We start from the raw sequence: 13,336 nt of genomic DNA on the forward strand, positions 1-13,336 counted from the left end.
CACATGGACGCCTTTTTTCGTCTTTCCTGTCATTGTGTGTCTATTAACAACATGAGTAGACTGGAAACCCATTGCACAGTTCAATCATTTTTAATGTAATAAGAGGATTTTGTCTGTGTGATTTTCATCATGAGTATCGATCTACGCAACTTGGACACGATGACATGCATCATTCACGTCAGCCAGCCTGACCACACTATTCTTCGTACGAATACTTATGGTTGCTGAAGACCAATTCCAACCCGTATCTTCACGGGCCAGTTTATATAATAATTATTAATGAAGCTATATCGATTTGGAGCCATACCTCTGCAAAACGAAAGGGTATGTTCAGCGCACACACGGAAGGTATACAATATATACACAATAACGACAGAAGATGACAGAGTTGAAGCTAATTTCAATCTGAGTTGGACAGAGTTCCACAAGAGAGCAGTGGCATACTGAAGAAGTAGAACACCAAACGTTTGCAGACTGAGACGCTGAGTAGAAGTTGTTCATGCATCAGTGGTTGGTTTTGGTGCCTTACATTATTTTGAAAACATGATGATAACCTATGGCAAACTCAAACTTTCCCATCTCAGTACTCTTGAACAACTGACAGTCAAGTTTCAGATATACGTTATGACCCTTCGTCTGAATGTTTCTGAATGGCATATGCGGCAACACTAGCCGTCTAAATCACCTTACACGTAAATAGCATTTTTTTGCTTTTCTTCAATATTTATGATTTTTTGTCACGCTGTATTGCCCGTTTTTTAATTAAATCATCATTCGTCTCGAGTTTCCCTTTTCCGGGAAAAATGCAATCTTCAGAATCAACAAAGGTCTTCCAGTTCAGATATCTCTGTCTACATGTTTATAAAATACGACCTTTCATTCCGACATATTACACCTACTCTAGGATATATTATATTCAAATACGTACATTTAAAATGAAACGTACACTATCTTATAGTCTACGTCTGTGATGAAGCTTAATATACTACAGATTAAGCACGATCTTGTAAGAAAATGATATTATGTTGCTTTCTGAATATATACTCAAAACAAAGACACAAAATGTCAACGTGTTCAAATTACTACAATTTGGTATCTTTAAAGATGAATAAATCCTTACAAGTATTCGCTTCGATTTTTCAAAAGATTTAGCTCAATCAAACTGTGGCATTAAAGAAAGAAAACATTAAAAAAATATTCGACCATTAAATTACAAAGTTTTTCTCAAAAGTTCTAGGCTGAAAACAGTCACCAAAACGTCAAGTCCAAAGACAACTATCATACCCGTATCAAAAACATCGTCATCAAATAACCAGCAGATATTTTTGTTGGATTCATTTTAGCCACATAGGTGTATACTTTCTTGTCGCCGGCAATATAATTTTTTATCTTCTCAATCCTATTCCACGTACTACCCTTTTTAACACTATTCGTTCACAGTGGTGGTATTAATTGCACTAAGAACACTTCAAATCCGGATTAGAAATCACCACACGAACGTAGCATTTAATGATGGCTTAGGGAGTACCATAATTGGCTTTTGTTAAGTCGATGGGGGATACATTCTAAACACTGACTTCAATTTTCCCTCCACGCCCAGCTTCCACGCTTCCTACAATGTTTGTTTGTTGTCTAACGCCGCACTCAGCAATATTACAGCTATATGGACGAGTCTGCACCAGGCAATTCTGTGATCAACAGCATGAACATCGATCAATAAGCAATTGGCATAAAATCATATGTGTCAACCAAGTCAGCGAGCCTTACCACCTGATTCCGTCGCTTCCTATGAAGATTTATGAGAGCACCTTACGTTCAAAGTTTGTTTTATCATGTTTGTAACGTTCAAAGCCTCACCAAGCCTATCCCGCGTATTACTGGGCACATGTTGAGGTATTTGTTATCTAATGATGTTAAATTGTACCAGATGTTTTTATTCATGTGAACAACTAACTTGCATATTACGTTATATCAAAGTGCCTGCAACTATATTCCAGCCATATCATGGTGGGGAACAACCAGAATGGACATTATTGAACCATTTCAAAATCCATCATTTGAACACAGACCACTGACGTGATGCACCACTTGACAACCTTAAAGTTCTTTACCATGTATCTGCTCAACGAACGATCATGTGCTTCATAAACAAATATTCAAAACGAATATGATATCTGCCTAATCTGGCAGCTGTTTCTTGACGATCAGCTTTTTTTAACTGTTTAACGAAACCAGAGATGATACATTGGGGCTGGGTGAGTTACTCGGAGAACTTGTATCTGTTGGATTTTGAGCAATTGCCACGCGAAGAACCTGGCGTAAATTGCCGCATCTGGTCTAACCTAACAGAAAATATACTCATCTTGGCCGTAACACAAATGTGTGTAATGAAGCTTAACATACTCGTCTGCTATACGGGAAACATGTCAGAAACGCTTTCCTGGTGTGGAACAACAAAAAGACGATTTTGCCCAAATGGGTCAACCCAGTTTTAAACATCACATATTGTTGTACAGAGAAAACTTCGAGTATTCTCTCATCTGCTGATAGCAGATGCTTTCAGTGCAGCACCATAATCGGCAGTGTCAACTGCATCACTTAAACAATTCGACAACCCATGATGTGCAGGGTTAGAATTGGTCTTCAGCAACCAAAGTTTGTCATAAGAGGCGACTAACGGGATTGGGTGGTCAGGCTAGCTGACATGGTTAATGAATGTCATTGTATACCATTGGCGTAGATCGATGCTCATTATGTCAATCACTGGATTATCTGGTCCAGACTCGAATATTTACAGACTGCTGTCATATAGTTGGAATATTGCTGAGAGTAGCGTCAGACAATGAACAAACAAACAAAATATCAAATATTTGACACAGAAATGTTACGGTTAATAATTTGCCGTGACAAAAGGTTTAAAGGGCCACTGATCCAGAGCGATTAATGTTTCTAGCCAACAGTCTAATTACGAAACCAAGCTGCAGGCTGATCACTACCTGCTCCCTCGACCCTGACGGACACAGGGACTGGGCTACTGTCCACCTTGGCAGAATTTCTTCAATTTAATCAGTGGGACATTAGGAAGGGTGAATGCCCATCAGATGCCATTATTTGAAAATATCCCCGGTAGTTCTTATCTGATTGTAATAAAGTATCCCAGCAGTGTAGGCTTTTTCAGATTTTCAAATACTTGGATGGTATAGTGACTGATCCAATTTGTTCCTATTTCTGTGTTTTTTACCTTGATATTTCATGCTATGATATCCAAAACACACATTTGATATATTTGAATCGATAAACTAAACAACCCCACTTTGCCATTGCTAAAAAAATCTGAAATTTTACTTAGGTACATAGGTATATACAGTTTTTAACTAAGTACACAACAAATGCTTGTATATATTTCTTATGTAACAATGAAGTTCCGTATGTTCGTATCCTCAAAACAGTGTTGGCCCATAAGTTGTTTTTTTTTACTTGCATGTAATACAGCGATTACTACTCTCTTGCTGTAACCCTTGTTTGGTGGTAAATCTACACATGTTATTTGTCATCATTCACTTAATGGTCAGTTAATTAATTTATAACAGGTATAATTAGCGATAACACCACTCAGATTACCCGACAAAGGTTCCCATTTTGGCATTTCTTGTGTCTGGAGTAAATGCTCATCATTATAAATTGAGGTCTGATGTGGCAAATGTATTATATCTTATGTAATATACTCATGGAAGTGCAGTAAGAGGAATTATCAGCTGAGTTAAAAAACAAACATCGATCAGGTTGCCAGGTGTGCTATCTTGGGTGACCAATGGGACTACACACCAGTGTGAAAAACCTGAAACGATAGATCACGTTTTCGCATATTAGACTGTTAAAAGACACATGACATGGAACAGGATTTTTTGTCAGCCGCAGATGAATGGCATCTCATTCCTTTATGTGGATATTGTTGGATACATTCCCCGAACAATGTAATAGCTTGATATTGTTGTTATAACTTTAGTCTGTTTTACTTTAAATATTTGCCTTTTGTTTTTATTTATTTGTTATGGCATTCAACAGAATCAGTTTTTTTTGGCGCAATATGATTCACGTTGGCAATCTATAAAATGTCTAGATATTACAGTCATGTTATAAATTCACTAAGTGTAAGCAGATCGTGTGCATTTTATTAAGTTTCAAAATGCATACAAATATGATAATATACTAATTAGGATTATAAGACAAAATATAAAGACGTACATTGACTTCGTTATTTCAGTCCTAACATGTCTTTCCACCGGCAGATGGCTAAACTTAAAATGTTTTCATTTGTTATCAAAATAATGCCTTTTAATACAACATTCAGATTGACTTGTAGTGAACCCGAGCTCACTACTCTCCCCAAGACTCCCCATGTACTTTGTTAGGCTTATTTTAAAAACAATGCTATTATATCAGGCTTCTCACCAAATTCACGGTCAAACTATTTCTTAAATCAAATTCTACATCCATTCACGTTAACATTTTTATAAAGTCAACATTACTATGAAATCAAAACTTTACATCAAAAACAGCATTTTTATCAAAGTGAATATTTTTTTATAAGAAACCAAATTATTCATCAAAGTCTACATAAGTTTACAACAAAATCAACATATGATGGGAATATTATCGAGTAAAAACGATTTCATCTTTGTTGATCAGTCTATACTTATACTATCAATTACTCATGAGGGTGGCGCAGCAGAGGTTACGAGCCAGTCATGAATTCTGGGATATCACCCGCGTACTCACGGGAGAAAAACAATAACAAAAGCAAAAACCAGTCCACGGAAATTGCTCTGGATCAGTGGCCCTTTAAAAGTCCCCTTTGAACCAGCAAAATAGAATACAGACAAGTCTAAAATATTCAATAATCTATTGAGCAAACAATGAGCAAACTACAATGAATGACAATACAGATATCTAGTACAATGCAATTGAGTCACAAACCTAACATGTTGGGTCACAAATATAAATATTAACAGTTATACTGATTGAAGGTTGTTTACAATGACACTAGACGAGTAGGCAAGCACGGTCAGTCTTGTATGTTGATGAACTTGACGGTGGCAGACAGAGGCGCATAAATCAAGTCATGTGAAAAGCCCTGTCGCACAACGCAACAACCAGCCCTTATATAGCTCTTACACAGTTCTCGAGCATTCTAGCAATGCTAGGCTCCATCATTATTCTCTCAGAACGTTATGGAATCATGCAGAACACATGACATGATGAAAACTATAAATAAACAAGATTGCCAAGGGAGGCAACACTGAAACGCTATCAAAAAGGCGTGCCGCTACAAATAATATTGCCACTGAAAATATATGAGGCGAGATACGAGCCACAACCCACACTCAAAACTTTAAACATTGTGACCCATAATAATTATCACTTAATCAATGTGATATTACAAATTACAAAAAACCCACTCTCATAACAATCACATAGACGTAATACCAAATCCGACATAACCTCAGCAATGACTTGTGTAAAATCAAAACTATAGTTGGGTGTCATAATTTACCCTGATACATTCAGTACATGGACGTCAAGGAAAACCAACAAATTAACGTCTCCAACTTGAGTTCGAGACGCAGCAGATCGATTTCCACACTGAGATGACATGACGGACGCCGCAGATCACACGAACGACGCGTCAGCTTCTAAATGTTTACACATTATAATTGGTCTTTCCTTCAGAAACTAAACTAATCACAGAAGTCACATTGGCACATTTTGCATCCTAATCATACATGGAGGTTTTGGAAGTATAATTGCCTTCGTTTGATGAATGGCGGTAACAATGCACTAGGTATTCGACATAGTACAGTGTATTCCAGTGGACGCCTTCAACCCTCAGCGGGTCAGTATAATATGGAGGCGGTGGGAGTAAGGGTGAGGTGACATAGGGAATAACTATAGGACAAACTATATTAGGATTATAACACATATACAGTGTCGTGTATGTATGTACGTGCGTAGGTGCGTGCGTGCGTGCGCGGGTGTGTGCGTTTTTGAAAAGCCCGGACAATTGCCATTTTTATAGTACAGGCTCACTGAGGTACCAGATCGGAGTACCGATGAAGATCCGTGTTAGAATTGGTCCTCAGTAACCAATGCTTGTCGTAACAGGCGACTAACGGGATCGAGTAGCCAGGCTCGTTGACTTGGTTGACACATGTCATCGTATCCCAATTGCGTAGATTGTCTGGTCCAGACTCGAATATTTACAGATCGCTCCCATATAGATCTAATATTGCTGAGTGCGGCGTGAAACAACCAAGCAACTAGGCCGGAGTACTTTTTTCAGCAACTTAATACCGAGATCCTGGCAGGGAACCAGCATATACTTTCTTAACGTCTTGGTGTAATACGTGGCGGGATAAGCGACCTTCCGCTCTCAAGACAGATGTTCTATCCTTGACCACGAAGACAATCACAGTAGCTTGTGGACTGTTGGGCTCATTAAGTCACATTTAGACACAGACAGTTTTTCTTCATGATCCAAATATCATCTTTCTATTTTTGGTTACCTGTTGCGAAAATAGTGCCAAATACGGCGGAAATGTAACCCGCTCTCAAAATCATTACGGTTTGGCTCTACGTAAATAAATTATTATTTTTATATAGAATAATGTCAAATATAACTGTCCCCAACTCCATGCATGATCTTTGTGCGAACGCTAAGCTTGCCTTGACTGTTGTGGAGTAGTCATGGTAGATACTGCAGATGTTATCTGAGTGTTCATTTGTCAGATCAGCACTCACCGTTTTCCCTCTCGCTGAAATCCCGCTGGTTTGGCTCGGGGCTTAAATACATCGACTGTATCATGGTATCTATTTAAGGGTGAAGTAGAACATAAAATCCTTGAAGTATTGGGTAATTTTGTTAGTAATACTAAGATATGAATTTCATGGGAAAGAAGGGTTGGACCATCAGTACAATATAATCTGATATGCGTTTCGACTGATATTATTATTCTAAACAAGAATAAACTCTTCACTGCAACCGCAAATATCTCCATGGAAAGTGTTAAAGTATTCGTGGACATCATCGAAATGTAAGTGACGTCAAGGTGATGCAGGGGCTGATGCAGGGGCTTAGGTTGTTGAAAGAATCGACCATTTCAAGCAATACAATATAATACCCTTCACTATCAATATGTGCATCTACGCTCTACATTTTGTTGAAGAAATTTAAGGGAATGTTTTTATCATCCTGGCAATCATCAGATGTTGCTCATTATAAATGTATTCTGTGTTCATTAAATTGTTAAACGTTTTAATGACAAACACATTGTTTTGTGGAGAAATTAAGATTGTCTGAAGATTGTATTACATTGTGTGTTTCCGGTAGAATTCTTCCCAGCACCAAGTACTTGATTAATGCACCATCCTTGGTTACTACTCACATTGTGAGTCAGGGCCCCGTTCCTCAAAGCGATCGTAGCGCAAAGTTGATCGTAACTCCCATACTTTAACATAGACTTACGACTGTTGTAGCGCTACGATCGCTTTGAGGAACGGGGCCCTGGACTACATAAACTTTAGCGCTGAGAACTGAGACGTCAAAGCCAAAAGGATATTCATGTGTACTTCTTCTTACAAAAAGACACATTTATAACAAATGTTGGAAGCTTCTATCTGCCATAGTGAAACAGTTTTAACATAGCTAACCTACCACTAACCCTCGAAATATTGTGCCCTCTCTAACTGTGCTGGGACGTTCGTCCATGTGGACCTGCAAAGATCTAACGTTTCCTCGCTTTTTGTCACGTTATTCTGTCATAAGAGACAGCATTCCGTGACAACGGGGAGTACAGAAAGAATCGCTAAAGCCATTCTGAGTCAACGCTATATCGTTGATTGATACGGTTTGAGAATCAGGAGGAACTGTACAATTGTGAATTGTTTTGTTTTAAATTACATATCAGCATTTTGTACGTGGCAGCTAGCAAAGTGGTGTCAGCAATGGTGTCCAGGACATGCCGATAGGTGACCTGAGCGACCTCGCATTTCCCAGAGTATTTTCACATATCTATAAAAGAGACCGTTGGTTGGGATCCAATGCTTCTGCCATCTGATAACAGAATATACCAGTTAGTTTGAACTTCATCCAGAAAGGCCCTCGCAACGATTTGTGACAATGGACAAAATATGGACCCACCACTTCCAACCATATTCTGACCAACAATCAAACAGTGGAAGCATTTAACAGAACTACCACAAAGAATGCCCAAACTGCCCCACCAACTGAAACAATTCTTGGATGATTACGGTGTCATCGGTGTCCTAAAGGCCAGACAGTAAACACAGCGCACATCATGTTGCATGTTTTCAGATAATTAAAGACGAAAATAAGACCAAGGGACGTATAAATCTGGTGAAAGGTGTGACCCAACATCAGGACAATGCATATCAATCTCTACCCTGGTTACAATCCATGAGTGTGGCTTTCAACTCCTTCAGCACCCATCTTATTCTCATGGAGTGGTTCATACGGGCTTCCATCTGTTCCCAGACATAGAGACAGTTCCCGCCAGAACCCATCTCGACTTGAAAGATGTCTCCATAGCTGCTGTGGAGAATTTTTGGAAAACCAAAAGAATTACTCCTACGATATTGGGATGTAATCCCTACAATTTCTTTGTTAAAGGTTTATGAATGAGGTCCGTTGACCGTCCTGTGAAAGACGTTTCACATTTATTTCTTATATTTTTAAACTCACTGATGAGACTGGGTAGAACCTTATTTTATCTCTTCTCGAATATATTCTTCATGTTTGAAAACAATTGATGGACAGATTAAAACAAATCGTTTCGAAATATGGTCTCCGCGGAAGCTTTAAGAAATGTGTTCCTTCGGCGCTTCTTATAAACCATACACATTATGCCATAGCATCACAAGCCCCTGCATACGCACAAGTGCATGGTATTTACATAGGCTGTTGTAGCTATTTCCGTGAAAGTATTAGCTTTTCAGACATTAGGTATGTGAAAGTACATACAATATGGTCGTGGATTGCATTTCTGGACAAAAAGATGGGTATCATAATAGAGTATGCCAAATAATGCGGAAACCAATTGCACACATTAATATTTTATAAAACTTTGAGGTAACATTTATCGATCTATAAATGTTTTCAGAACTGTTACCAAACAGGCATACTGTTATGAGGACATAAACTATTACGCTGAAAAGGATATTAATTTGTTATCCGCTACGAGCCATTGCTAGATATTTGCGTTGGAAAGTTTAGATACCGACTGCAAACAGAGTAATTAGACGTTATGATGAAGTGGCAAGAACAGGTTTATTATGAATCTCTGGACAATTCTCTCAAAATGGCACTCCAGATCCAAAGTCAACCCGTTCAGCGTTTTCGAAGCACGTTCATACAACAAAATGCCATTAGAAATCTAATATAGGGCCTTATTTCGCATTAATATACCTACAAGAAATACCAAGCCTTATAATCTGGATTTGGAGAGATTGTTGCACGAAGTAATGATTAGATATCATGTTGGAATGAATCACGATGTGACTTTCTGGGGCACTAAATAGACTTAATCTGTAGACATAGTGTAATGTTCATTTCGAGATATAGTCTTGTATCACTAGAGTTAATTTAATCATCTAGTGCTCCGTCTCATTTACATAACTGATAATGAAAGTCAATAACTCTTATCGTCGTTGCTGAAGAGACCCAAATACCACCTTTATGTATAACTCATGTGAGTGTGATACCATCAGTGCAACAAAATCTTTTCTGATTCCTGGAACATTTCTCACTCAGATTACCGACAGGACTACACGATAGCGTGCTGTACACTCTCTATATATAGTGTACTATCTTTACTTTGACATTCAAATGTAAAATGAAAAGTTGATCATTTGAAATCATTTGACATCGTGGGTACCGGGTGGCCTGTGCTCCTCAGCACCTCTTTATTGGTCGAAAAAGAGGTGACTTAATCGAGAAACCATCGTCATGTGGGGTGAGAATTGGTCGTTAACAAACAACTTGTATGCTGGTCTGGCATTGCGTTTTCGTTTTAGGCGGACAATTGCCTAAGAATTTGTGTGATACGCGTGTAGGCCTGTAAATGAATTCCTGGCAAAATCAGTACTTAAATCCAGCTCACTTATTCGTTCTGTTGGTTTGTTGGTTTGTTGTTTAACGCCGCACTAAGAAATATTCCAGCTATATGGCGGTGGTCTGTAAATAATCGAGTCTGGACCAGACAATCTAGTGGTCAACAGCATGAGCATCGATCTACGCTATTGGGAACCGATGACATGTGTCAACCAAGTCAGCGACCCTGACCCCGTTAGTCGCCTCTTACGACAAGCATGGGTTGCTGAAGACCAATTCTAACATGGATCTGCACGGGTTATTCGGTCAGTAACAAAGGGAATGCGAAGCATGCTATTTTTATAACTAACCATATAGTTCACTTATAGTCTTTCTAATTTATGCGTTTTAAAAACATCTAATCATGCCACTTTTACAGATAACAAGAACCGATCCCCGTTCCAAATTGATTTGGATTTATCACCGAAAATAATGTTAATAGTGTTTACTTTGTAAATTGGTTGTGTTCAAAGAGCATTAGAAGAATGTTTGAACTTCAAGACTCTGACTCAGACTCAGACTCAGAACGTGAATTTGAATTTGAATTTTTACAGACTCCGTACAAAAACGATTAACTGATATCTCGTATTCGCCGCAATAAGCGCCACGGGCACATAGAATATTTACAAAAAGGGAGCTCAACGAAACAATTCACAATAAGTAAATTTGTTCTCAGCGATCAGTTATTTCGGGAAACTTAGTTTTCACTATAGGTCGTAGGAAAGAATATGTCTCTGATGCATGTTCTGTGAATAAAAAAGACAAAACCCTTTCCATATTTATAAGAAATATCTTCTATATAAGAAGATTCGATCATCGTTCGATTCCTACCTTATCGTGAACAAATGTTAATGATATCACTAACAAACAAACAGTGATGAAACCATGTGTTCACTAAAAAGTGAGGGTCACAAACGCACGAAAAGACAAATCAATTGTTCATCTAAAACGCACAAGAGCATATGGTACAAGTCTAACTAAGGAATTATGTCTGATATGTTTAGAAATTTGGAAATTCATGTTTAGAAATGTGGACATTCATGTGAATCATTTACATTGTAGAAAGGGAAGAGATATTTAAAGCAACTTTTACAAAAGAAAACTCAGGGCATGTCAATTTGAAAAATGAGCGAAGTGAAGCAAGTTTTAGACCTTCTACATGAAGACGTCATACCAACGAGCGCGGGTATGGTGTTTAAATATCTACAGTATAATCGGGTGAACCAGTTTCTGGCACACTTAAGGGACGCAACTCTGCTCAAGAATCACCCTTTGGAAGACAGGGCCACCCGGACCATTGACTCCTCATTTAAATCGACATGGGTAAACTACAGGTAAGATTAGACCTGTACTTTACCAAATGACTTACACATTCCCCCTTTCAAATTTCACTTGTGTAAGATGGCTAAATCTAATTTCCGTTGTACATATACACTGAATTTATATGCTGTTATAATCTATAACACCTCCCACGTATTGTCCAATGTACCTCATTCGGTCTCCAAGAAGAGCTGGCTCTGCAGGTGTCCAATAGCATGGCCCTGCTCTGGTCTTCTTGGAGCATTTTAATTGTTGATATTACTTTAACTGTTCCAACTCCAGTTTGGTTGTAGGTTGATTTCTTTGTTGCTTTGGGGTTTTATTACCGGTAGAGTATGGTGGTTAAATCGACAGCTCATTATCAGAACCCAGGTTCAAGTCCTCACACGGTGCAATTTCGGACATAAATTCTTCGAATGCTAACGGCGTAAGAACCAACTTAGTAGCTCAGTCAGCCAAGAGTAGAGTAATCCATAAAAGCCAATGATAATCAATTTGAATTAGAACTGGTGTACCATCTTTTGGTGCATTGTAAAATACTTGTTTATATCCTAAGTACAGAAATATGTTCAGTGTCCGTAACGTGTGTTTGGCGTGTGTATGATTAGGTATGGCCAGCATGTTGTTAAATGGAAAGATTTTAATAGTGAATCACGGTTAATCCGCTCCCAAAACCGGCGCTTGTCGCAACTGAAGGAAAATCTATATTCAATTTACGGTCAAAACTCATCCTCAACTGGACAATGTTCATAGAAAAAGCATTTTCATTTTAAAAACAGAACAACCTCTTCGACAATTCTCTTCACGTTCATTTTCAACTAGGAAATTTGACGCCTTTCTTTAAAATATATAAATTAAATGTAAATGCATGGTGCCAATTCTGGAAGGTGTGTTGACTGAAAATTGTTATGCATAATTGTTACATGTACACATGTAATGAGATATTTCCTTTCAGTAAGAATTTATACAGATCAGCAATTACTATTATTTCGTAAGAATTCTTTAAAGAAACAAACCAGAATATAGTTTTTTTCTTGTGTAGTATGTTTTTGTAAATATTAGCATTGTCTGGCATAACCTTTAAAATTCTCATAGGACCACAAAAAACAATTTCTTAAATTCAAGGCATTTGATCATTTTGGTATACATATATATGATTAACACAACCAAAACGACATTAGTATCAGGATATATTGTTCTTAGACACTGGCATTTGAAATATTGTTCACAGTGGAACAACTTTAAATAAGCATGCTATGTCATAGCTATTATAGTTATGTGACTGTAAAAAAATATTTTGTAAAAATTTAGACTTCCAGTAAAGGGGTTCCAGGTTGATTTACTTATTTTCCTCATATTCACAATTGGTCGAGGACCCTTCAGCCTTGTTGGTTGGTGGGATGGCTTGTTGTTTAACACCACACTCTGCAATATTCCAGCTGTATCGAGTCCAGACAAATCCAGTGATCAACATCATGAGCATCGATCCACCCAATTGGGATTCGATGACATGTGTCAAACAATTCAGTTTGTCCCGTTAGTCGCCTCTTAGGACAAGCATGTGTTACTGAAGACCAATCCTACCCGGATCTTCACGGGTCCTCCAGCCTTGTGAAATAGCTGTTTCTGTACCTCACTTTGATGGACGTAGGCGATCTTGAGCAGTGAATCCTCTCACTCGGGACTTCAACAGAGCATGTAACTGACCCACCAAAGCTTAGGTGCACTTAAAGAGGGCCCAATATTAACCTGATGATCACATCTACGGAGATGTGACTGCATTTGGAAAGGGGTCTATTACGAGAATACGAGTGTGCATGATGGGGAACTATTACGTTTGTTACATGTAGA

Source organism: Haliotis rubra, unplaced genomic scaffold (assembly GCF_003918875.1).
Source record: "Haliotis rubra isolate DU_JTF1 unplaced genomic scaffold, ASM391887v1 Scf17, whole genome shotgun sequence".
NCBI lineage: Eukaryota > Metazoa > Mollusca > Gastropoda > Lepetellida > Haliotidae > Haliotis > Haliotis rubra.